Source organism: Anas platyrhynchos, chromosome 6, assembly GCF_047663525.1.
Source record: "Anas platyrhynchos isolate ZD024472 breed Pekin duck chromosome 6, IASCAAS_PekinDuck_T2T, whole genome shotgun sequence".
Taxonomy (NCBI): domain Eukaryota; kingdom Metazoa; phylum Chordata; class Aves; order Anseriformes; family Anatidae; genus Anas; species Anas platyrhynchos.
Window position 1 is genome coordinate 6,188,651 of NC_092592.1, and position 25,773 is coordinate 6,214,423.

Consider the following 25,773-nt stretch of genomic DNA (forward strand, 5'->3'; position numbering starts at 1 on the left):
TCCTAGAAAGGATATAAATGGAGGAATTGTGCTGCTGGATCTCTCATTAGCCCTTACACCAGGCCATTTACTCAGACTCTTTACAAACAAACCCTCCTAAGACCTTGGAAGCTACTTCCACACATTCTTACCACAATGACACTTAAGAGGTACCGAGTGCAGCGAACACAAAGAACCCCACCCACACAACGTCCCTCCCTAAATTAAACATTTTTGTTCGACCTACTCTGCTTACTCCACGGATCTGTCGTGTTACAAGCTACAGCATGGCATATGCAAGTACATTAATTACCAGGTTGGGGAATCAGCTTGGCCATATATATTAAGTCCTGCATATAACTTACCCTTCGTAAAAAATCTATTTCTCCTTTCCCTCCTGGTACACAACTTTTAATTGTGGTCTCCTTAGGCCTCATAAAACGCATACCTTAACCTTGCATAAAGACTTTGTTTGGAGTCCAATATACTAACTGAGTTGTTACAAAAACAGAAGTAATCGTTAAGCAGGTGCTAACAAGCCATTTTTGTACAGCTCAGAAAGCGTATGTGCTTGCAGCGTAATGTCAGACAGTCTAGTCACATAAAAAGTGATGGAAAGCCAGTGAAATCTAGACCCAAATCACTCTCAGTTCCCAGAGACCTCACAGCCCTTGGAGATCCCAAAGTACATGGAGCTGAGATACCTTCTCCAATTCTGTGTGTTTCCCATCTTAATAAATATCTCTAGGAAAGCACCTCCATGCCTGATGAAGATGCAACTAATCTGTTCCTTGAAGGATACTGAAATTTTGAAGTATGAAATCAGAGCATCACCTTTCCTGAAGAATTATCAAGAAAAACAAAACATGCTTACTCCAAACTAGCCATTACTCATTATTAAAGACCAAAACTCAAGTTGTTGCTCCAAATCATGTGCATAAATTTTCATCTCCACACCCTACCCACATTTGATGATAAATATTTTGGCAAAAAAACTTTCCAAGTTTTACCTAGCAGAATATTAAGGTCAGGATACAAATCTCTTGCTTTCCACTTGGAAAACAATATTCCCAGGATATTTATGTTGCAAAGGAACAACTTGCACAGAAGCATCTTCAGTAAAAAGGAAGAAAAAATAAAGTAGAAGTAGAGCTTCTAGGTATCACTGGAGAGAAGGATTAGCAGGGCAAAGAGTACAGTTTCAAATATATCGTTTCCCTGGAGCTTTAACTTCAAATTGAAGCCAGACACAAACCAATCTTTCATCTTAGAAGTAGAAATACTGCATCTCATGCTGTTTACCAATGTGGAATTTTCACCAAGACCACAAATAGTGAAGCCTGTTCCATTCCCAGTGGACATTAAAGGACTTTAGTTGAGTTTCTATGAGATACACATGCTCATCTCATTTACTGCCTCTACTGAAGCTGAAAAGACTTCCAAACGCAGAAAACACAGGGGTTTTGTTCACAAGAAAAAAGGTTTTTTTCCACATCCCCTACACTGTAAGTCAGACTGCCAGGGCTGTGCAGGGCAGCCTGCCTTATTATTATCCATGCCACTTGGTAAGAAAAAGCATTTGTCAAGAGTAATAGTCACCCACTACTCTCCAGAATTATCACGGAATTCACTTAAAATAGAGCCAATAGAGCCATTCGGTCCTGCTGTGCTCTAACTCCATTATTTTGTTTAAGCATTCTGTACCAGATGAAATTTCTAGGTTGATTTAAGATGTAGCCACAACAGTAATGGAGTTATGAGGGTGTAAAATATGAATAACAATAGTGATGTCCACACTAAAAGGAAAAATATTTACAACATCAAGGCCAAACTAAGGTGGAAGGTACTGTTCTAAGTTCATCCAAAGGAACATTGAGATATGGGGTTGCTTAAATCTCAGTATTTGCCTCAAAAGCCTGTACTCTTCAACAAGGTGAAAACATTCTACATTCCACATCAGGTATCACATATTACATGGAAATATTATGCAGATCTTTCTAAAAATTATTTGGGGGTTCATTTCTGTTTCTTTAGGAAAGATAAAAACTCTTAAATCAATGAGGAACAAGTATTGTCTTCAGAGAGTAAGCCAACTCAAAGTTCTACAGTAAGGAAATGCACTTCATTTATTCACGTTTCTTCCGAAGAAAAATTACAGTCCTGATCTCAAGTGTTGAATATTTAAAAGGGAAATATTTGTGCACAAGAACAAAAAAACACCACTTGTTGTATTAATTTCCTCATTTTTTACCTGCAGTCTTCCCCCCTCCCCTTCCACCCCAAAAGTAGAAAGCTTTGTCATGATTAGCCTTTCCTAGGACAGACATGAGCATGAGATTTTATCCAATGAGTAGAAGATAAAAGCAGTGTATGACCTTCCCACGAAGCCAACAGGATGCATTGGAATAACCATGACTTCCTGAACTATAAAGCAACTGAATTTTAGTACTCATCAAAGTCTGATATTAAGAGATAAACTTTGGAATATAAAACAAGAAAGTTTTATTTGCAACACTTTTCTTTGAGGAAATGTTAATCTGACATTTTTAATACCTCAAAGTAGATTTTTTTTGCAATAGTGTTCATACGTACACCCCAGATCTAAGTATTTAGCTGCATGAAATTAATGCAAAAATTCAGACAGCAGCTTTTCCTTATTTCCCGCCAATGAATCAACAGAGATGACTGAGGTACAAGAGGTACAAATCAAAACTTCATGTGTGTATTACAAACCTTATTACCTGGAAGGAATCTTCAGTCCTGGCATGTTGAAGAAACATCTTTCAGAAGGAGATGGTTTTTTTATGCTGTTCTAACATTTTGCATTACAGACTTGCAACCACTGCTGCTATATACATTTCCAGATCTTACTCAATAGGAAAAGGGAACTTAAGCTTTACAAAAACCCTCAGTGAAGGTCAGGCTTATAACTGATAGCACACAAAGAGCGTCATTATCTCTGCTCTGATACTTAGTTCCTCTTACAAGGGAACCTCTGGTGAAACATAAGACATAAGTATTTTCGATCATTACAAAAAATGTAACAAGTCAAAAGGGGAAAGAGAGGGTGGCAGCAGGAAGTTTCCATCTCCAATTTCTGCCCGTGATGAGGAGAACAATGCAGGAATGAAGGAACTCACCATACAGCTTGAAGATCCAGCATCTGATTTGGGATATAAAAGAACAACACAGACCGGAGTTTCCTCAGTTTCATTAGCTCTCAAATCCTTGCAGCAAGGTCTAATCTGAGTAGACTGATATCTCAGAAACAGTTGCTGCTTCTTCAGGAAATCTGTCAGAGGAACATAGGCAGCTTTGTCAAACAGCAGTTTAAGAAGGTAGAGGAGAAAAAGAAATCCTCACATGGCAGCAGTAACATCAACCTAAGAACATCCCTCCTGAAGTCATGACTTTGGTCTGTTAGGCAACTGAAGCATGCAAATGAAAACGGGAGCAAAAACTACTCAAAAAACAAAGTACTATTCTCAGTTTGCCTAAAAACTGTGCAAGTTGGCCGTGTATACTAGTGGCAGCATGCCCAAGCAGTGAGGGACAAGGTTATGGCCTCAGTCCCTGAGTGCTTGCCAACATCTGGCAGCAGATGCTAAGGGAACACACACTTCCCATTACACCAGCAGCTAGAGGATACATTAGATAGCATCCTGCTCCCAGAACGATCAAGCATTAGCACAAAACACTTCTGATCAACACTGTCATAGCATGAAGGGGGCAAAGCATCTTTTCAGAACACCTCGCTCTAGCTGCTGCATTTAAATACATTTCAACTGATTATGGACTACAGTAGCATTTGAAATACCATTTTTTCTTATTCCTCTCTCTCTATCTTACTATGTCATTCTTTTTTCCTACACACGTAAGAATCTGAATCAGATAAAATGCAGTACATTAACTTCAGAATGCCAAACACAGCATATTGTTCTTTTCTGACTGAACTTATAGAGCAATTATGATGATTTGATAGAATCAAGTCCTAGAACTCAAACATAAAGAAACAAGCCCGTAACAGCTGAGCTAAGGGGTCCCTTTCTTAGCTTTCTCTGTCACTAACTGCAGGAACCAGCATTCCAATGAATACTGGAATTGCTTTACTGTTTGCGACATATACCACCACCACCCTTGGTATCTGATTTAAAAAAAAAAAAAAAAAAAAAAGCACAAGGACAACCAGATTTAGAGGCATGAAGATGTAGATGCCTATGCACCTAACTCCCATAGACACTCAGACCACAAATAAACACCCAAGAAAGAAGACAGAAAATATTACAACTACACAGAGATGAGCTGAAGTTAACAAGCACTTGAATTCTCCTGAGACATGCAGTGATCAAAGCCTTGACTTAGTTCTACACCCTGTGGTTTAGACATATCTCTAAGAAAAGAATGAAGTAATTGTATTTTATATCATTCTAATTTACAAGAACACTTGACACTTGAAAGGAGTAAGTTTCATGAACAGTTTGCTTGGCATCTAGCAAAGACTAGTCTATTGAGCAGATGTCTTTTTTTCTGTTCATCTTCATAACAGAATAAAAGGCAGAAAAAGTACTATTATTGAGCAATGTCTATAAAAGTAAAGCACATTTATAAACATGAACAATATGAAACTGGCAATTCTCAAAAATGTATTTGCAGAAGTTACAGATGAAGAGCATCAACACAGAAATTGCTGATAGGTAGTCAAAAAAGCGAAGAGAAAACGACAGATAATCTACTCCAGCCCCTATTCCAGGACACACCTGCACCAAGGTGACATAGTCTGGCTAATATTGCTTGAAAATAACAGACCGAGGATAAAGTCTGCATACTCTGCCTGGCAATCTCTGCTAGTACTTTACCATCTCCAGCTTAAATATTTGTTCTGACTGCTTGCCTGTATTTCCCATGCTAAAATACACACCGACAACTTCACATTCACTGAGTAGTGTATTTCTTTCTCATCTGCAGCATTCCTGTGTGAGTTTGAAGACTGCTACAGTCAGCCACCACGACTGATTCAAAAAAATGCAATGCCATGGCACTGGAGTCATTGCCAGCTTGCACAGTATTTTGTAAAAGGACTAAGTCACATTCGCCCAGCTTCTACACCCCTCCCTAGGCATCTGCTGCAGGCCAACATTAGAGTTCACTGGACAAGGCTGTGACCCATTACAGCTTTTCTAAATTACATCTTCTCTTCTCTAGACTGGACAACTCAGTCACTTCTGTAAAGAAATGCTGCTCACATTTACTGCACTTTTCACACTTGTTTTGATCTCTTCTGGAGGGAAAAAGAAAAAAAACACACCACAACCGTGTTCATGTTCTTCTTAAGGCACATCTATGGCTAGCTACAATAGCTACTGGTCTTACCAAAGCTAAGTAAAGAAAGTAGTTTCTCTACTTCTTACGGACAATACTCCTATTACGTTTTATCTTAGCACAATGGTTCTCTTTTTTCTTAACAAAGTGACATTATTGACTCTTATTTACCCTGTCTCTATTCTGTAGAACTTTTCCCGATGATTCTTATCTTGTATTTCTGCAGGTTATTCTTCTTGCCTCAGCCTGGTATGTTGCAGGTGTCTCTTCTGACTTATCCTAACTGATTTCTCAATATTGGAAATATTGGTTTGGATTCCTGTGGGAGAAGAATGACAAAGCCTGTAACATTCCAAAAAAAAAAAAAATGATGACATGTTTTAGGAGCAGAGTCAGGAAGCCAAACACCTCCATTCCTCCTGCTTGGACATCTTTCCTGAGATGACAGAAGTAACATAACTTTCCTAATTTCCTATCATCTTCTGGGGACCACAGTGCATGTCACAAAATGTAATCTTTCAGGATTTCAGCTCACAGGAGACAGACTGAAAAGAACGGTGCATTGCCTATGCAGTAAAGATTTTTAAATCCAATTCATATACTTCAACACATTCAAATGCTTTTTGTCAATTCAGTAAACTAAGGTGTTTTTGGCTAAATGAAGCATGCGTCCACATTTTCCCATCAGAGAATTTTAGCTTTTCTGTTAGAAGCCATTCCTACCAGGCTTTAAACAGTGCTGCACGCAATGTAAATGTGATGGGAGGAAAATATCAGTGGGGGGAATATAGGTGGGGAAATAGTGAAGAACAGAAGAGCAACTTGACCAGAGGTGTGAAATAAACATACCCTGCCATCCATGGATAAACTCCCAGAGGATTTTTCCTGGTATAATTACTATTTGGCAACTATCAAAGTTGTCACCTATGTATTCACTAATTTAGTAGGCGTTACTTTGGTTTTCAACACTCTTATTTTGAAGTCCAGAATAATACAGTAGAACAACAGTTTTCTGTGAGTACATCTTTTGTTACAAGAACTTTGATTGCTAAAAAAAAAATAAAGCCTATTTTCCTGAAAACATTGATTTTGAATTAGTTACACCAAATTTCTTTATTTCAGATATGCTCTAATTATTATTTTCAAGATCTCACAATTTTTTGTCGGTCAACAGCCCACTCTTGCCTTTTATTATGTACAAGAGAGAGCAAGGAGTAATCTGCAGCAATGAAAAGGAAATACAAACATCAGGAAACTACTAGAACAGCCTGCATCCATCAGAGTTTACTGAAGCTTGAGCCACATCTGAAAATTCAAGTTGGAAGTAAAGCATATTTAAATCTCTTTAGCTGTATCCCCAACCATTCGCTGTCTGGCCTCAGATCTCATCTGTTTACTTAGCTTAAAAAAGTACACTGAAGTAAAGCTCCTCGAAGTACGTATTGATCCCTTGCTTTCAAGCGTCTCTGTTCTGAGAGCCATACTTTGCAAGCTGTGATCTGCCAGCTATTTTCAGAACTATTACCGACTATATCACCAAGATAAGAAAGTTTCTAAAAGAGCATTGTAATTGTGCTATTGAGCACAACAGTTAATAACTATTTCCTGACAGACTTTTTGAAGTGAGTTATTTTATCAGAGTTACTTTGCATTCCATACCTTCCTGCATGCTAATTTAGAATATAAATTCTTCTCAGCTGCATCTCATTACCACACAAAACAAGCAGATCACTCCTCTATCACAATTACTCCAGTTCATCCTCCCCTTCCATTACCTTCAGTGACAAACTGACAGAGAACTTAAATCTTGCTAGCTTTTATTGTGCCAACAGTACAATAAGGAAACCAAGAACAGGTCTCCCAAAAGGCCCTGGGGGACTGTGAGAGGTACAATCCCCTCCAGTTTTATGGAGCTGCTGCCTATTTCTTTTAGGCTCCTTGAAAAAAAAATCTCATTAATGCCCTTAACAAACGTTCAATCACTTCATTAAGAGTAGTAATTCTCCAGTAGGTTTTGATTAACAACAGATAAAATTATGCTTATGCCATATGTGGTTTAAAAAAAGTTATCTAAAATTATAATTATGAAATTGTATCTGTATTTTATATATATTCATACAAATTATATAAATACACCAGATTAAAAAACGGAGCCATAAAGCAGGATTAGCTCACCAAGAAGGCCGGCAGCCCTGGAGCGCCCTCCCTCGGCCACCACAACCTTCCCGCCCGCCGCCATCTTTGCCAACGCCATCTTCTCACGCGCCGCCTCGTGGCGGCAAATGGCGGCGCTGAGGGAGCAGGACCTAGGACTGCCACTGGCCCTGGGCCCTCCGCCACCTCAGCAAGGCTGTGCCACCCCTCGCTGTGCTCTGTGCGCAGTCTGACCCAAAATGTTCTGGGGCTTCCAACAGAGCAGATCAATGTAGCGAAGCACTGAAGTCCACAAAGATTGCTCACTTCCATAAAACTACACATTGATCATTTAGAAGAGGAAAGATGATAACAAAACTGACAAATCCCTCAATTATACAGTTTAGCATGCACCTACATGCACACCTGAATTTGTCTCTTGACTTCCTATCTTTTATTTAAAATAAGATCTTGAAATATTTACATAATACCAGAATAAAGCTGGCATTTCATTTATTTATTTATTTATTTTCTGCAATGCTACGACTTCAAGACAAAGGGGTTTTAGGATCTTGCACTATTAAATTTCTGAATTATTTCTCAGTGTAGTTCTGCTTTTGAATTTGTCATAGTTGTGTGGCTCTTCTTAAAGTCACCTAATATTGCTCTCCACAAGTAAAAGTGTCACACACTGAAGAAAAAGCATTGTCATTTGATAACAAGATTCTTTAACAAAATTCCATAATATGTCATTATAATTTGATAGGCAGGTACAACCAACAAGCATATGACCAACACAGTTTCCAGATATATACTGAATTCCTCTGTAACACATCCAATCTGTCACTGTATCAGTATTTTGGAAAGCCTGGACCTTCTCTAACTCCACTTCAGACTAGATTTTTTTCTATTAGGAAATTCTAAATATCCCATCATTGTATTCCACCTAAACACCATTTTATATAATTTCATCATTCCATTTTGTGTCAAAATACACCTCTTACCTCACTTTCAATACTAATATTTAACTTTTTCTCCTTTTCTTGTTGCTACTCACTTCCAGTGAAGTAAGTCATGGCTAAACAGTGTGAAGAAATTGTATCTTTGCTTGGTAGTTGGTACACTAATTAGGTACACTTCCAAAACATGGAAACAGAAGAGGAGGAAAGATTTCTCAACTGCCAAAGAAACATAACATTACTATTTAATTGCATTTAATTAATACTACATGCTCCCAAGCTGACACTAGCAAGCAGTCAGTATTTTCATTACGTTAACAATGTATTGATCTCCTCGCTCCTGCCAACTGCCCAGGTCATCCTAACACTTAACAGCCGTCACTCCACAGTCTCCTTATGGGTCTTTCACCAGTAAACTCTTAGCAGAAATGCTGTGTTTGTTTGTTTTCTGTGCTGGATATGATTGAACCTTGCTCTCATTTAATACTGGATACTTCTAATTTGTATTTATTTCATTTTAAATCTGGAAATAGATGTGCTTATTTGCAATCTACCTCCTTTCAACTGGAAAAAATCCCATCAGCTTAAAGCTAGGGTAAACAAGGTCAAGTGCATAGAAAAACAAACAAGTGTGATCATTTACAAATATGTATATTATCACAGCACTGAAAGCATCCTTAATGGTACAACTCCCACATCAGTTCCAACATGACTGTTACCCAACAACACGTATCCTCATCTGAATGATTTAGGACCAAAACTCCATGAATTCGGCACTACTCTTACTGGCATGTTGTGGTACATGTTAAAAAATTGTTCATTTTATGCATGCAGCTACTTATGAAACGAGGTTGGTTTCTCATTCCAAGATTCACCTTAGCTTGCTTTCACATACACATTTGCACTTCTCAACTTAATGAACCACAGCTGTGTAAATACTTGAGACTGAGAAAATACTTGAGACTGAGAAAACCGCAGAATCACCAGAGAAACAATCAGAAACCTGTGTGTTTCTGTTTCTTCCCCGCTCTCAACATATTTGAACAGTCACTCAAAAAGAAATTTCAGTTTCTGGATTCTTTTAAAGTTCTACAATGTGAACGTCCCTTTTCTTCCCTGATTATTGTCACTTATGTATACATGATTTATAAACTGAAAGAAAGCTATCAAGTGAAAGCACTTCCCTTATTTAGTCCTGCCCCAGGAGGATCAGCAGGCATTTAAGTTAAACAGCTTCCTTGGAGCATCCCTAGTAGTCAGATGCCCACAAAAGACATTCGTTTCACTCCATGCATACTCAGCTTTTATGTACTTCTCTCTGGCTTCTTCACAAACAGGAGCAGAAGAAAATACTCTTAGAGGCAGGAGAAGCCAGCTGCTACTTGCATGCTAAATTGTTCATTTGCTAGAAAATGTCGGTATTTGTGTCTTAAAGCACTTGCCATCTAGACCTTCCATTTATCACCTAGACTCTTAATATTCAGTTCTTGCTTTCTCTATTGCCTGCCCCCAGCCTCCATTTCCTTGGTTTTCCAGGCACTCATCTTCCAACATCCACGTTCCCCTGAGCAGGCTGCTCCCTAGATCCACAAAAATGTCTCCTGTGATCTTGAACCCAGTCCCAGATGACAAAGCTAAATTATTTGCAATATATTTCACATACCGCATCTTTCACCCTTTACAGGAAGGAGGCTGAGTCTAATTAAAGAGAGTGATGGAGGGACAAGTAGGGGATGAGAGCTGTGTAAGCTTTCTGAATGGCCCGGATTAGTGCGCCCTTTTTGGTGCTTTTCCTCAGTAGCACTGCGGATGAAAGAGCTTGTTGCCATTGCAGAAAGCTCTAAAATATCCACCCTGATACAAGGAGAGGCTTCTGCCACGCTGGGTGTGTTGGCACAGCTGGCTGCAGCTGCTGAAAGGAACACTCAGTAGAGGACTAGAGTTACTTATCTAATTCAATGCTGAGAAGGCTTAAGCAAGAAAAAAAGACACCTAGAAGCCCACAGTAGTGATACAGTAAGCCATAAGGAAAAAAAAAAAAAAGAGTAGCAGCAGAAGAGAACTGAGCTAAATAACTATGAGGCATTTCCTTTTTATATTTATTTTTGTATACATCCTCAAGGAAGGACAACTACTACCAGCTACTGGAAAAACTGAGAAATGTTAGGGTACCAGCTTTTAGGCAAGGGATAAAGAGTCTCTCATCTGTTTACCTAAAAACTGAAAGGAAATAAAGTGCAGTCTGCACTGATGAGGCAACGTTGGCCGCATTGGGGATGCACTTCCATGGTGCTGGTGCTCACAGAAGCTGAGAGGAGGAAGGGCTGGCTCCTTGAGAAGGATACTTGATTAGAGCAAGCTGTCATGGAAAGCAGTCCGCATTTCCTGGGGTTTCTCAGCACTTCACTTGTTCTGCATTAACTGTTTCAAGCATGCATTGATGAGAAACCACATCATTCTAAGGCTCAGAGGAGAGACAGTTAGGTTCTCTGAAGTCACACTATCCAGTTTCTGAATCTATAAATTTTACATTTTCTGTGGCTTTTCCTTTCAGCACACATGAGGGCTTGAAACTAAAAACCAGAACTTTCAAAACGACAGATTATCAGCACAAAAAATGTAGCTCTTTAGGTTATCAAAAGTTCCCAAGAACAGGTGCATACAATATTTTGGGAGTTACTAACACTTCACTGCACAGCTGAACAAATGTGAATAGGTGGAGAAAGGAAAAAAGTATTCCCAGATGAGAGAAGAAGAAAAGGTGAGAGGAAAGAACTGGCGCTTTCAGACGAGAGGAGGAAAAAAAAAAAAAAAAAAAAGAGTACTCTTCACTATCATCTAATTAGGTCTTGGGGGAAATCAGTAACGAATTCAAGGTATCAGTGCAAGCTGGAGGCAGGCAAAAAGTGATTTGGTAGGATGATGGCGAATCGGTGTATTTGTGCTTCCCGACTGGCAACATGCTTGCTTACTCAAAAGCCATGTGTTCAAGCAGAGCATTTTTTCTCCGCTCTTGTGTGATTACTCCACTCTGGGAAACAGCTGTGTACTTGTGGGTTGATGGCCATAGAAACTTTCTGTGTTCCGAGCAGCCAATCCTACTCCATTTCAGTAAAATGGCAGTTTCCATACCTGCAGCATATTTGTATTTCAGACATACAATATACTCTTTGGAGTCTATTTAAAATGTTTTCACGGTTCTGCTGAATATCTATGGTAATCCCTTTGCAATGACTAATGACTGTTCATCAATATTTTTGGCATGCCAGGGCAACATTTTATTTCTGCAGTAAATTTCTATGGATGTTTCTTTTTCTTCCATGTACTTCTCTACTGCATAATTATGCCTTAAGCAAAACTTTTCAATGCTCACATTACAGCTTCATTATTACCACCCTAAGAGCAAGCACAATCAAATAACACATTATAGGGGTCCAGGAGGTTTCAAGTGGTTATGATGACCATGCTCCTCCATCGTTTCATTCAAGGCCAGGCTGGATGGGGTTTTGGGCAAACTGATCTTGTGGAAGGTGTCCCTGCCCATAGCAAGGGGGTTGGAACTAGACGGGCTTTTAAGTCCCTTCCAACCCAAACCCTTGAGATCCTGTGATTCCTTCTGCTGGAGAAAGAAGCAGGTGTGCACAGTGAAGCCCTAGCATGCAAGATACTTACTTTACTATGCCAAACTGAGTCTTCTGAAACTAAAACATTCCCTATACCACAGGAGACATAGTCCCCAAATTGTCTGATAGTACAGTGCCTCGGTGCCTTATGTTATATTTATATAAATACAAGGTAACATGCACTGCAATCAAACTCACCCAGGCTTCCTTTGAATATAAAAAAAACATAAACTCATTTATTTTCACTGTAGACAGATCGGTGTCACTTTCACATTGGTGAAAAGGGCAGGATTCAAGAAGCCAGAAGTAGAGGAAACAGGGATGGATACAGGAAACTTAGAGCATGAAAGCAGCTGAATGGGAAAAAAAAAAAAAAAAAGCCAAAATAGCCCAAGGTATATTAGACATGATCTCTAGCAGGTGGAGCTTGCAAGAAGTAGAAGGCCAAGAGCAACAAGCAGAAGGTTGAAAATAAGGTGAGAGGCTGATGCACTTGGACACTGAAGACCTCGTATAAAAGTCCCAAGAGGAAAGAAGGTAGGGGATGTCTTCAGAGTGCCTGCGAGAAAACTAACAGATTTCTGTTGAAATGGAAAGACGGGGCCAGAAGGCATCACTTATGCCCCTTTTTATTCAGGTGCCAAAGAGGAGAACAGTTTCAAGGACTGCATTCTCTGAACTCCTCACAAAGGCCATGCACTGTCAACATGTTCCCTTCTTGCCATGAACTTGACATGATCCCTTGTGATGTCTGGGAAGCCTTTGCCACCTAGTCAATGTTTTGTAGTGCGATAAACACTCATTCTTCCAGCTTTACATGCCAAAAGGAAAATTCAGCCTCAATCCCCAGAAGGGCGTTATTACTAGAAAAGGTCAGCAATTTATGTGTGTGATTCGAAGGAGAAACACTATCCAATAGACAGACACAAGCAGAGCTTTGGCACCAAGTCTCACACAGCAGAAATTCTGTTTTATACCATGAAGATGTTGTGCGGTGCTGTGACTGCAGCACAGGGCTTTCCGCTGAGAAATTAAATACCTGTAATAAAATATTGCTTGGAAATCACGTCTGTGTATTTAATTCAGTGGAGAAAGCATTTAGAAGTAGTTCAGCCTTACAAAAAATATTGCCCCTTGGTGTAAGTAAGGTCAGCAAGAGCCTGAGTTATCCACCACAGAACAACCCATCAGCCTTTATAATCCTGACAGCAGCTTCGTTTGGTTCTTCTCCTGAGAGTGCAGGAGATGTGTTAGGATTTAACATGCAGTCTGGTTTATTAGTTCCTGGAAGGAAGGATGATAGTGCTGTAACTCCCTTTTGTAAAAATGTTTTAAATGCTCAGTGATTCTGAATGGTTTTGTTAGTCACACTATCCCTGCAGGGTAAAAAGGGCATATTCTTCCCATTTACTTACAGACCGTAGCATACCATTTGTTTTCAAGCTTCTGAAGGTTACAACCTCTGAACGACCCAATGAAGAACATTTTTGTCAATCGCTATTTTAATGTGTATCTCACACACTTTTAACCTTTAACTATTAAATATTCATCTAACAAAAGGTTCTGCATGCCAGTCCTTTAGCAATTTTCTCCAAGAAGAATAAGCTTATTAGATGTAAAATCCCAAAGTAGAAAAGAAAAAGGTTATCCTTTCAGCTTCTCACTACCACTTGTAGAAGAAAAATGCTACAGATGATACAACATGTGCAAGCGCACTTTATGAGGAAATGTGCTTATCATATTAGTGATGCGTGCATGCATATTTGTATGTAGGTATTTGGCCTTTCTCACAGCAGGATTATTCAATATTTTAAAATGCACAGAAAATACATTAGCAAATAGAAAGGTGATGGAACAGCTCATCCTAAGTGTCATCTCTAAGCATGTGGAGGAAAAGAAGGTGATCAGGAGCAGTCAGCATGGATTCACCAAGGGGAAATGATGCTTAACCGATCTGACAGCCTTCTGTGAGCGGATGACTGGCTGGGGAGATGAGGGGAGAGCAGTGGATGTTGTCTACCTGGACTTCAGTTGCATCTAAATAAAAGGAAAAGCTTCTTTACTGTGAGGGTGACAGCGCTGGAACAGGTTTCCCAGAGGGGCTGTGGAGTCTCCTTGGAGATACTCAGAACCTGCATGGAGGTGAGTGATCCTGTGCAACAGGCTGTGACCCTGCTGGGCAGGGGCTTGGACCAGGGGCTCTGCAGAGGTCCCTTCAGCTATTCTGTGATTCCCATTTTTGAACAGAAAATTGCAAACAAAATATTTCTAAAGTAGTGAGTTTTGATTTTGTTTTGAGGGGGTAGAACTGCAAAGAAATTAATTTTGACTCTCCTGTAAAAGGCATGGGGTGCATATGCACATTTTTAGTCAGAACATGTAAAGAAGAAAGAGCCCCGCATCTCCTATTAAAATTCATGGTTATTTCCCAGTAAAGCCGTTGCCACCAGCTTGAGTACTTATTCCTAATTACAGAACAAGAAGGATAGTAGGAGGCAAGAAAAGTCTTTGTAATCTTCTTCAGGTGAGAAAGCTGAATTATCCTGAAACAAACAAACAACTTAATGGCTAATGTATATTTATTCTCAATACTGCAAATTTCTTAAAGATTCTGTACTTGTCCTACAGCCTTTTTCTCAGCACTTGATCAATCTGACTTCTTCAGCACCATTAGAGGCAGGCAGCCCTGTCCCTGTCCCTTGCATCTGCATTCACAGTGGCATGCCCTTAATGGTGCTAAAACAATGCTTACAAATTAATTTTGGTGCATAAATAAACATGAAACACTCCATGCCGGGTGACATTTTAAGCAATCTTGTGAGGCTCAAAACCAAACAAGTCAAATATGCTAAACAGCTTCAGCACCTTTCATCATTTAGGAGCCACCATAAAGTTGCCAGAAATGCAGAGTGCTGGCGTCACCGTCCCTGGGGGGTTCAAGGAAAGGTTGGAGCTGGTGCATAAGGACGTGGTTTTGTGGGTGATATTGGTAGCAGGGTGATGGTTGGAGCAGATGATCTTGACGGTCTTTTTCAACCTTCATGATTCTGTGTTACACTGGTGAGAGGCTAGAGCCTGAGCTGGAAAACGTCATGTGGAATGTGTGGAACCAGGTAGAGGAGGCTGCAGTTTGCTCGGTCCTGCTGTTTTGCCACCTAACCTTACCCATAAAAGGGGCCTAGAAGAAAGCTGGAGAGGGACTCTGTCGGGGAGTGTAGCCATGGAACCAGGAACAACGGCTTTGAGCAAATGGAGGGGAGATTGAGATGAGATGTGATGTGAGGAAGAAATTCTTCACTCGGAGCACAAAGCGCATGTGGGAATTAGGGCTGGAGATGCACCTTGCTTCTGTTCTTCTCCGTAAAGAATGGAATGAAATTGCCCAAAAAACAGTGTTAGAAATAAACCCGGGGCACAGGCTGGGAGGTGCAGGGCAGTCCCTGTGGCCGAGGGGCAGCCTTTCTCTCTGGCAAGCCAAATGGCCCCAGGGAGCCAGCCCCAGAAAAGGAGCCCTCAGCCCCCCAACCCTCCTCCTTGTCCACGGGAGGGCATCTTCCAGGCCGCTCCCAGCACAGCCGCCTTTGGCCACGCGTGGGCCACTCCATCGCAGAGGCTTGCTGAGGCCACCGTGGCCACCACTTTGCTGCGGGCCCTATAAAACAGGCCTCCTGCAGCTGGCCCAGCACTCGCTGAGCATCTGGGCCCTCTGACTGCCAGCTGGGGCGGCAGGAAGGAGATGAGAAGAGCCAGGCAAGCAGCAGGCCTTGTGTGCGAGGACAGCCATGCAGAGCAGTGAAGCACCAAGAAGGAATGCACCTGAGCAGAAGATGTGTTGTGGGCGGAGGGAGAGCGCCAAGCTATTTGCTCTGGAATTGAGAGAGACCCTTAGCCTTTGACTATACACGCTAGCTAGACAGGAAGGCAGGAGATGCAGGAGCTGGGCATTTCTCCTTGGGCTTGCCTCTTCTCAGCAGTCAGGGCCGGCAGATCTCCAATCATGTACCACTGGAGCACTTTCTCACCTGCCCTTCTTCTCCCAGCCTTTTCAGCCATGATTTGAGAAGGTTTCTAAGCTGAAGTGAAGGGGTGGGACAGATCATTCAATGCAGGGGGTCCAGCAGGGCCATAGAGATCTTCAAGTATTGCTTGTCGCCCAGCAGCTCTGGATTCACCCAGATGATCTTATACATTACGGCTCTGGTAAAGAAAAGTTAAAGAACTAACCCAGAAGAGCTGCGTTCAGTGATGCAAACACTGGCTACAAATTGCAGAAGTACTACTTCTCCTCTTACCTTTACCAGAATCCAAGGCAAGATTTTTTTCCCATCCAGGCATTTGAAATTCAAGAGTGATCCCAGAGTAGTGTACTAGTAAGCAGCAGAGAAGAATTACCTGTTATCTAATAGTTTTCAACCCAAGGTGCAGCAAGCTTCCCTCTTTAACCCATGTCCAGAACAGGAGGGGAAGAGGGTGGCAATACACAAACTTTGCCTGTACAGGAGCAGGTAATATCCCCACTTGTTAGCCATTTGGGTGCATATTTTTATCACAGAGCTACACAGAGTGACTCTGAGGTCATTACCACCCACCAGTGGAAGTGGGGTAAGCTATCTCAGATCTGCCTCAGGTAGGGAACATTTCTACCTAATAATTGCTATACAGCAGCTGCCAGGTGGGAACTTGTCTCCTGGTTTTGGCTGTGTCCCTAGGTCTGTGCAGTGCCACACAGCTAATAGGGAAGTCAAAATGGCAGACCTGTGCACTTAAGAAAAGTACAAGCAGTCTACGATATTGGATGTTCACAAAATGAGAGAACAGCCATTACATGTGACCTGATAAGGATGACACTCCTAGACATTTCTCCATGGCTACAATCCTAAGTGTGGTCCAGAGCTCTCTGGAGCTGAGCTGGAGCAAACAAACACTGCTATCCATCTCTGCCAAAAATTTAGCTGACTATCACCCCTGCTTTATTGGTCTACCCGAGCTCATGCATATTTATCAGGGCAAATAAGCAATCCCTTCTGACACCCTATCAAATGCTACTGCACACAGTAAAAGCCCTAAATCATTCCATACCAAAAGTACTGCCAGGAAAAAAATAAATAAATAAAGCAGAAGCATTCTTCTGCTGGGAGGTCTTAGCACATGGAAGAAAATTAGCCCCATGTGTCATCTGTAAGAGGAAGACACCTTTGCCACACGTCAAGAGAAAGGAAACGTGGCACAAAGTGATGAAGAATTGCAGACATATCTAGAAGAAGAAACCAACTCACTTACTGAAGCAGATGGCCACACTTTGCTCAGTGCATTTTGGGGATATGAATCAGAATGAACCAAGGAGGAATGGAGAAAGGGAACATCGGTTTCCTGACAAGCAACTGGGTCTGGGTGGCTGCAAACATACTTCACCAGCCACTGACAGAAGCAGCAAAGGCCTTTCTGCCACCTCCAGGTGAGCTCCAGAAAGCTGACAGGGACTGGAAGGAGGAGAGAACCACCCGCATGTTCCACATGAAGGTGTGCATGCTGCAAACTCCATCAGGAGGCTGCAAACAGCTTTTGGTGGGAAGGAGAGACTGAAGAGCAATGCTATGCCAAAAGGAGAGAGCAGATGATTTGAACAGTGATAGGCACAGCTCAAGTGGAGGTGGAAGCATCCCTGACCATGAATTTTTCCTTTGATTTGCAGAATCAGACACCCAGATGCTTTACCATGACTCTACTGCTGCTGTGCATTAAGGGTTTGTTATTTCTGAAGAGCACAGCTGCAGGAAGCAAGGTTGCCACCAAGTGCCCTTCTCAGGATTCTCTTCATTGCATTTCCATTTTAAAATGTGCATTGCATTTAAAGAACTCCCTTTGAACATGCATGCTCCTATCAGTCCATGTTATAGTAGTTTAGTATTTTTGCCAGCACGCCTTTGAACTTCACTATAGTGGCAGTTTCTCTTGTTGTGACTTTCATTTAACGTTTTTTTTGCCTTGGTGAAAATAGTGAAGACAGCAGGCTGCCCCATCCTATTTTAAATTGTCATTTTACCTGGATAATTGTTTCTATTCTGCTATCTCTTGTCAGCCAGAGGGGCAGTGGCTTTATACCCCATTATCCCAAAGTGTTACAGCAGCATGTGCACACCCAGCAAGTTCACCATGAACTCTCTCGTTGCCAGTGGTTTCCTGAGGAAGAGGAGAAGGTGAAAGCCAGATGCCCTTACAATGTGGCCAATACCCATGAGCAATGAAGCCATACTGAGAGGTACCTCACACATGTCCCTTTGGGATGGTACTGTCCTGATCTTGACTTCCCCAGTTTCATGTATGTGTCACCCTGCAAATTCAGTTCTAGTCCCCATGTTGACTCTCTTTTCATGGCACAGCATCCTTTTTCACAGCTGACACACATCCACACAAACTTTTTCTACTGTTCCTCTAAACAAAAAGCAACAAACAAAAAATCCCCCCCCCCCAAAAAAAAAAAAAATACATCTCAAATAGTAAGTGCAAGTAATTGCTCCAGCCCTTTGCCTTACAACACTTTTTTTCTCAGATGTTTATAGTTCATGCCCAGAATATAACCACTACTACCTTTTCAGATTCAGAAAACAGTTGGAATTCACTTAACTCTTCCCACAACACAAGCAGGAACTGCATCCTGCCCCACTGCAACAGAGGCAGGATAGCAGACATTGCCAACAGGCTGTAGAAATTACACCTTAGATTTACTCAATGATCTCTAAATCATTACTTCTGCCCTTAATGCCCGATTCAAGTCAGTGAGAACCAACAGCACAGCAATTTTCAGGAATAGGTTAAGATGCAAAATACAGCTGTTCACACGATAAAATACCAGCAAGGATTTATTGTATATGCAGTGACTTCGCCAGCCTAAAAGCAGGGTGAGTCAGTGCGAAAACCCTGTGCCCATCTGGGCCACACTGCTCTGTGGAGGTCAGGCTCAGAGGGAAAAAGTTGGTGTTCCCCATTCCACAAGGACTGCAGTTGGGTCCTGACCCTCATCTAGAACCACAGGGACAAGTAAGATCAGGGTCTTTTCCTCCTCGTAAGCTCAGCAATGTAAGCTCTTTTATCCCAGCCTCTTGATAAAAACCTCTAATGGCTTTTCTGACAATTTAACTCATATGTGTTCATGTTTTAATTGCAACATTTACAAGAAGTTTAAGTAGATATGGAGAAGACTGGGCAGTCAACTGCAAAATCATACGGAAAATTAGAGGAAGTGAGGCATAAAGTGGTTCTACAAATCCCTGGCACTGGGTGACCTCCAAGTTAGTGATCCTACAATCAGTTATTTAAATGACCTTTTCTACAAAAGCGTTTTTAGTAGCAGCTGTGGTTACAAGTCTATATATATCCACACACATATATAATACTTGTATTTGTTCTAAATGCAGTGAACTGCTCTTACCATATTCATGGAGTTTCCCAGCCACCTGCAGGAGACAGACAAGCTGTCTTAATGATCAGGGACAACGCAGCGCTGGCACTGACAATTTTTCACTCACAGTCCTATGCTTGCCACTATTTATCAGCCCAGCTGGAAGCGCGAAGGTTTTTCTGGCCCTCCTCAACACACCGAAACACCCATCCAACCACCAGTGCATCTCTCAGTGCCACCTCAGTCTCACTTCAAGCTGAAAAACTTCTCTACAGACAGCAAGGATAACTGCAGTACGGACACTTGCTACCGTGAGAAGGCTTTTGATAGATGTTACATTCAAGTGGCCCAACAGCACTCCTTACACAGGTCTCAGAGATTGCCAGCTGGCTCCAATATTTCACTTGTTTCAATTTGAAAAACTCATCATTTTTAATTAAAAAAAAAAAAAAAAAACATATACACCAACACTAAATGAAGAATTTGGACAAATACTGCAACAGTGAAGACAGACTGGCCTGTAGAACAAATCTCACCTGCAGTGCTGTGCTCAGCTCTGGGACCCCAGCACCAGCAGGACGTGGAGCTGTTGGAGCAAGGTCCAGAGGATGATCACCATGCTGTGACCCCGTGTTTCTTGACAGCCATGAACGCTCAGAAGTTTAAGGATCATTTTTATCAAGTACATAACCAAAGCCTGAAAACATTTAAAGTTTCATTAAACTGCTGTATTGGCCTTCTATGAATTATGAAGCTGCCTTTCCAGTGATAATAAATGACAGAGAAGAAGCAAGTAAGCAAATGGAAATACATAAGTGTTTTCACAATTAGTTTCTGAGGGGAAAAAAGGCAACCATCTCAGACAGTAAAATGTAACAGAGCAGTTACACTTAACTGCTTCAGCCTTTACTGTGGAAAAGACAATAACCAAAATGGCCATGCAAATAAATAATCAAACATCTATCCAGTAAAGTGCTTGTATCCACGTAGCTTTAGGTAGTATGATAAAATGTGTGTAAAAAGCCATAAAGGTATGATTTTCTGTAATAATACATTTAAAAAAAAAAAAAAAAACTTTCCTATAAGATACTGAGTCATACTGAATCAGACTTCATTTGCAATGGACTGGTTCCAGTTACAGGTAGATCAAAACCCCTGAACCACCACATGTGTTATTTAAATACGTCTCCGTATCAAGAATTGCCATCTGTAAAATGAATCATTTTATTCCAGGCCTGTGGACACTGGAAATGGAAATCTTTCCCACCTACTGCATTTTAAAGAATCTTTATTAAAAAAAAAAAAAAAGTTTTCCTTTTATCTCTTTTAAAATATCTAACAACAGATTTCATTTTAATTTAGAATTTGCATGGTAAGAAAACAAATGGCGTAGGGGAGAACATTTTTCAGCTATGTATTGCAAAATGAGCCTTTTTCCCAACTTGCTGCCAGCATCACTGGTGCTGCAGATATCTGAGCTGTAGCGTTCACATAACAGGATCACTGCAAAGTTAACATTTTCAGAACACAAATATCTCTTGCAATATAATTTCATTTTATGACAGAGCCTGACACAAAAAAAAAAAAAAAAAAAAAAAAAAAGTAAAACAAAGCTCTTCCCAACTGTTTTATCTGCCATCTTAAAAAATAAAATAAGAGCAGGCATTCATAAGATGTGATGCAAAGCTATTTAAATCCAGCCAAATATACAGCTGCACTTCAGCTAGATAAAGCGAGACCAGAATACATTTCTCGTTATCAAAGCTATGGTGACAATTTCAGCTGGACAGGTATAAATACATTACAAGCTATCTCACAAATGTTTAGTATGTTCTTTATTACTTCTGAGTGTCTGCGAGAGCTCTCATTTCGTTCTCCTCGCAGCAACAGGGAACACGTTCTTGTGTTTGACTCGCACAGCGGATGACTGGAGGATCTCTCTCTTCAGAGACCAGCATTACTACCAGATAATGAAGTATTTATTTGGACAAATAAAGAAGTGGCAGCATAAGAAAAACAAACAAACACAAGGGCATCGTTTGAAGCCTTTCTAACGGAAGTAAGAGTGGAGAGAGTGATTTTAGTCGGGTTTAGTAGTGTTTTTAACATGTTAGTTGCTACAGACAGTGAGTGCAATTCCTCATTGCCTCTCATACTTGGCAGGCATTCACGCTTAGGAAAACAGCGTACCAAAGGTGAAATGCCTCTGCTTTACAAGGATGTAGCCAGATATTATGCAGTTAGTCAGGCCAGGTGAAAGTCTCCTAAATTCCCTTGCAATAGCTGGGGCATTAGGTCTGATATTGTGCTTTGCCAAATCAGAAAGAGAGAATGAAAAACCTGCAAAAAAACACTTTGCTGTTATCCCTTCCCTTCTTTAGATAACAGGGTTACATGTTTTCCAAGATGGAAAATGGCTCCTTCCCACTTTAGAGAGAACAGTTCCCTAGTCATTGAAAAAAAGTGCTCCAATGATGAGATTAAAGATAATCCAAGCGTGGCTCAAATGCTGCCCAAATGCCTTGTCTCAAGTTCCAGTTACAGTAAGAAGGTCTAAATCGTGGGTCAAAAGAGGGCTAATTAATGAGGATAGAAGCAAGGAAGAACAAGTCACCAAATGGAAGGCAAAGGATCTCAGAGTGATGAAACGCCCTGCAGAGATGTACGAGGAGCTCCTGTGCTCAGTTGTGGTCAGCCTTCTTCAGGAAAGGGTGGAGACTGGAAGAGGCCCTACAGGCACAGCTGGGGAAAGGAAAGGTTACATTAAGAGGAGATGGGATTGCTCCCCACAGACACATTTTAGAGGTAGAAAACCTGACCAGGAGGGGATAAAATAAAAAAGCTATGTAAGCTCTAATTCAGCGTTACTACCACAATCCTCAGGTATACAAAGAGGTGAAGGATACACATCCTCTGGATGAAAAACTTGCTGTTAAAACTTAGATATTGCTTATACACCAAAGTAGGGAAATAACAGAGGTACAGAAATTTAGAAGAAAGCCATAAACGGGAACCAAACAGATGTGCAGGGCTGTATAGCACTCCAGCTCCTTTGTGAGCCTAACTGCTGCTCAGGTCTCCTGGCATCCCAGCAGTAAATACAGGGCCTTGACTGCCACAGGGTATGAACACTCTCATAAGTTATTCAAGTATTACTGCTCCTGAAATGGCTAATCCAAGCAGTGCCAGCCTAGTGAAAATCTAATAAACTCAGTCTCGGCTTTAAGGGATTTACTTTGTTTTGTTTAAGGAGATGATTGACTAACGCCAGTTTACCTCAACACAAGTAACTGCTCTGTGGGTGCTCCGTGTGAGCCAAAAGTGGAAGGATGCTGCAGGGTTTTGTGTTCAATGACATATTCAGATGCGCATTCACATCATGGAACTGTTTAAATTTTGTTGCTGCAATGACAGGGGAAAAAATGGCTTGTAATTCTGGATGCAGATTCAGTTGTAAAATAGCTAATGAAATAAAAATGTTTCCATAATGAAGTACTATCTATCTTCTGTACTGGTAGGTTTTATATTTTTGCACACACACACAGCATGTATAATACAGAACTTCACCTACAAAATATTCTCCTTTGTTTTCATTTTTGTTTAATCATCTCTAGGCTTTCAAAACCTTATAAGGTTAAGCACCCAATTTCCCTTGTGTGTCAGTAAGATCAAGCCTCACCACCAGCTATTTCTGTCCATTTCATACATTGCTCTTTGAAAAGAGACATTGCTTGCAGAGTTCACTGCATGAATACTGTTCACTCTCCGAATTTAGGCCCATAAGGCAGACTAAACTTTGCCCGTGAAACCATTATTGAGTCATATCCAGCAAAGAACATATCATACATTCATTTAAACTCTGCAATGTAACATCTCTCCTTAGAAATACCACAAAAATCAAATTGGAAAAAAAAAAAATAAAAAATCGCTTTCTCTGGCTTAGGATCTATGGGGAAAAGGAGACATTTCTACATAAATTTTTAACACAGAACAACAACAAAAACAGTTTTAAATAATCCACTGCCACTTGCTCTTAAACCTAATAAATCTCCATTTGTTTGTGCAGTTGTAGCAGGGGAGGCATGGAAAGCAATTCTCCAGAAAGCATTTGCTGTATTCGGCAAAAATGCCCAGATTTTGAAGAGCTGGCTACTGTCAACAACGATACGGAGCCGGATTCCACAGTGTGAGTGTTGCACACAAAGTTGTGCTTTTCTGCCTCAAACAATCTGAGCACGGCTCTTTTTTAAAGGTGCTGCAGACATAGATTTCAGTGAAGTCTCTAATGCAAGAGGGGAAAAACGAAACACAGAGAGCCACAACTGATGTACAACTGCTACTGCCATCAGAGGTAAGTCTTCAATGGCAGGGAAGTGAGCAAATCTGCTTTCTGCCCTCAAATCACCTTTTTTTAAAAAAAAAGCATCACCTAGGCCTGACGAGACATTTGAAGGCCACACCAGTGCTAAAGAAAATCTTACTGTAGTACGTGTCAGATTGGAGCAGGGTGCCAGAAATTTCACTGAACAGAAAAGAAGAAGGCTCCTCATTTCCCTGCTATTTCCAACCTGCATTTCAGCTGGAAATGCTCCTGGGTCTGCTGAGAGCTTCTAATTAGAGGATGAAGAGCCCGAAACCCAGTTTTAGTGAACACTCACCCACCTTTTTGTTTTTACTTTAAAATGAGATTTTCCCTTAGATCAGAGAGAGGGAGGCACCGAAGAGGGAGAAGAGCATGTTAAGATGTACTCTCGTGGAGACTTTACAATGGGAACCACAGGACCGGCACAGTCTGACAGAACCTCTATTATTTCTATAAACCCTTTGTACTTTTCACACCACAAAGGAACAACAATAGTCTTAACCGTACCCAAGAGGAAAATGTTAATGTTTGATCTAGCTGGCGAAGTTCCTATGACACATTCCTCAGGCGGGATCCAGGATGCAGGCAGATGCTAAAATAAATCCACGGCAGTTCCTTCAGGACTGGTGACAAGGCTGTGCTTGCACCATACACAAAGACTGCTGTTTAGCAAAACCTTTGAAATAGACAATTTCAGCAGACACCTTGATTTACTCCCTGGCTGAAAATTGCTACACTCAGGGACAAGGCCCAGGCTTTCTGGTCCAGGAGGTGAAATCTCAAATGAGCTGTCAAATGCCAAGGAAGAGTGAAATTTCAAAGACAAATTCTCAGCTCAAAAGCAGGCAAGGAGATGTGAAGACCTTCCCTACTCTTGCCCTGCCTTCTGTCATTCTTTTGTTAGAGCATCTCCTTGTTCGTAACTCATGCAGCATTTCCAATATTTCAGAAAACCCTGATCATTGGCACCCCTCTGCTATCTCAGGGTGAGGAAGGTTGCTCAGCTCTCACACAGCACTGAGAAAAGAAATAGGAGAGAGATGCCAGACCCCCACGTGGCCACCGGGAACAGACAAAGTGCTGTTCTGCACCTGCGGTTGTCGGGAACATGGACAAGTTGCAAGGATTCCAAAGGAATGGGAATTCAAGCCTGCAGCTCTATGGAAAATTTCTCTGGTGTTTAGATGGATAAGCCAGTCTTGTGTTTGAAAAACACAGTTCAGTAGTACCTATAAATAGTTTTTCATAGTCTGAAATTCCAGGGACCTATCGAAAGGCTGAAACTCTGAGTAATCCAGACAAATGACCCAGAAACTTCACATATTTCCCCAGGCATTTGGGGTTCACCCAGATCATTGCAACTAAATACCGATGCTGTGGTTTTAATGCAAAAGGGATTACAGAGAGATTCTCTCTATAATCTCTTTTATAAAGAGATCATCTCTATAGAGAGGGTCATTATTATCCGCTCTATTGAGTCTGAGACAATCAGGAGACCATCTGCTTATTAGCATTCGCTGCCATGTGGGCTCCTCATTCTGTCAAGTTTCTTCAAGAACTCCCACCAAAACCGGTTCCTGGATGCAAGCCCATAGCTCCCAATGCCATGCGTTCAGGAGGTAATCCTTGGAAGGAGACATCCTATTCAGAGAAAAAGCAACATTTTTAGAAAAAAGGGGAAAGAGAAAAAAAAAAAAAAGAAAAAAGAAAAAAACGCTGCCTGGAATGCAGTTTACAAACTCTTTGGTGTTATATGAAGCCTGTACCACCCAGCCCAACAGTCTGTGGGGATTCTGCTCCCAGACTGAGCGTGCGAAAGCACTTGCTTTCCAATTACACCACACCTGGAGTGCTCAGCTTCCTAGGAAGTCCATATTCACTGGTTATCCATCATGATTAGCATCCTATAATGGCATTTAACTTCTTCCCATGGGACGTTAGGTGGCCAAATGTGCACTACAAAAATTACCTTTAATTTAGATGCTCCACTTTTTTCCT

General features: G+C 41.1%; 1 long non-coding RNA gene across 2 annotated transcripts in view; it reads right to left on the bottom strand.

Annotated features, from left to right (window-relative positions):
- Positions 1 to 2,226: 2,226 nt before the first annotated feature.
- Positions 2,227 to 25,773, bottom strand: part of LOC106016127 (uncharacterized) — a 120,469-nt gene continuing 96,922 nt past the window's right edge. For both annotated transcript variants that reach the window (XR_011810420.1, XR_005266888.2), the window contains 2 exons: positions 5,470 to 5,617; positions 2,227 to 3,271 (listed from right to left, as the gene is read on the bottom strand). This is a non-coding gene — a long non-coding RNA (uncharacterized lncRNA). The remainder of the gene's footprint in view (positions 3,272 to 5,469; positions 5,618 to 25,773) is intronic.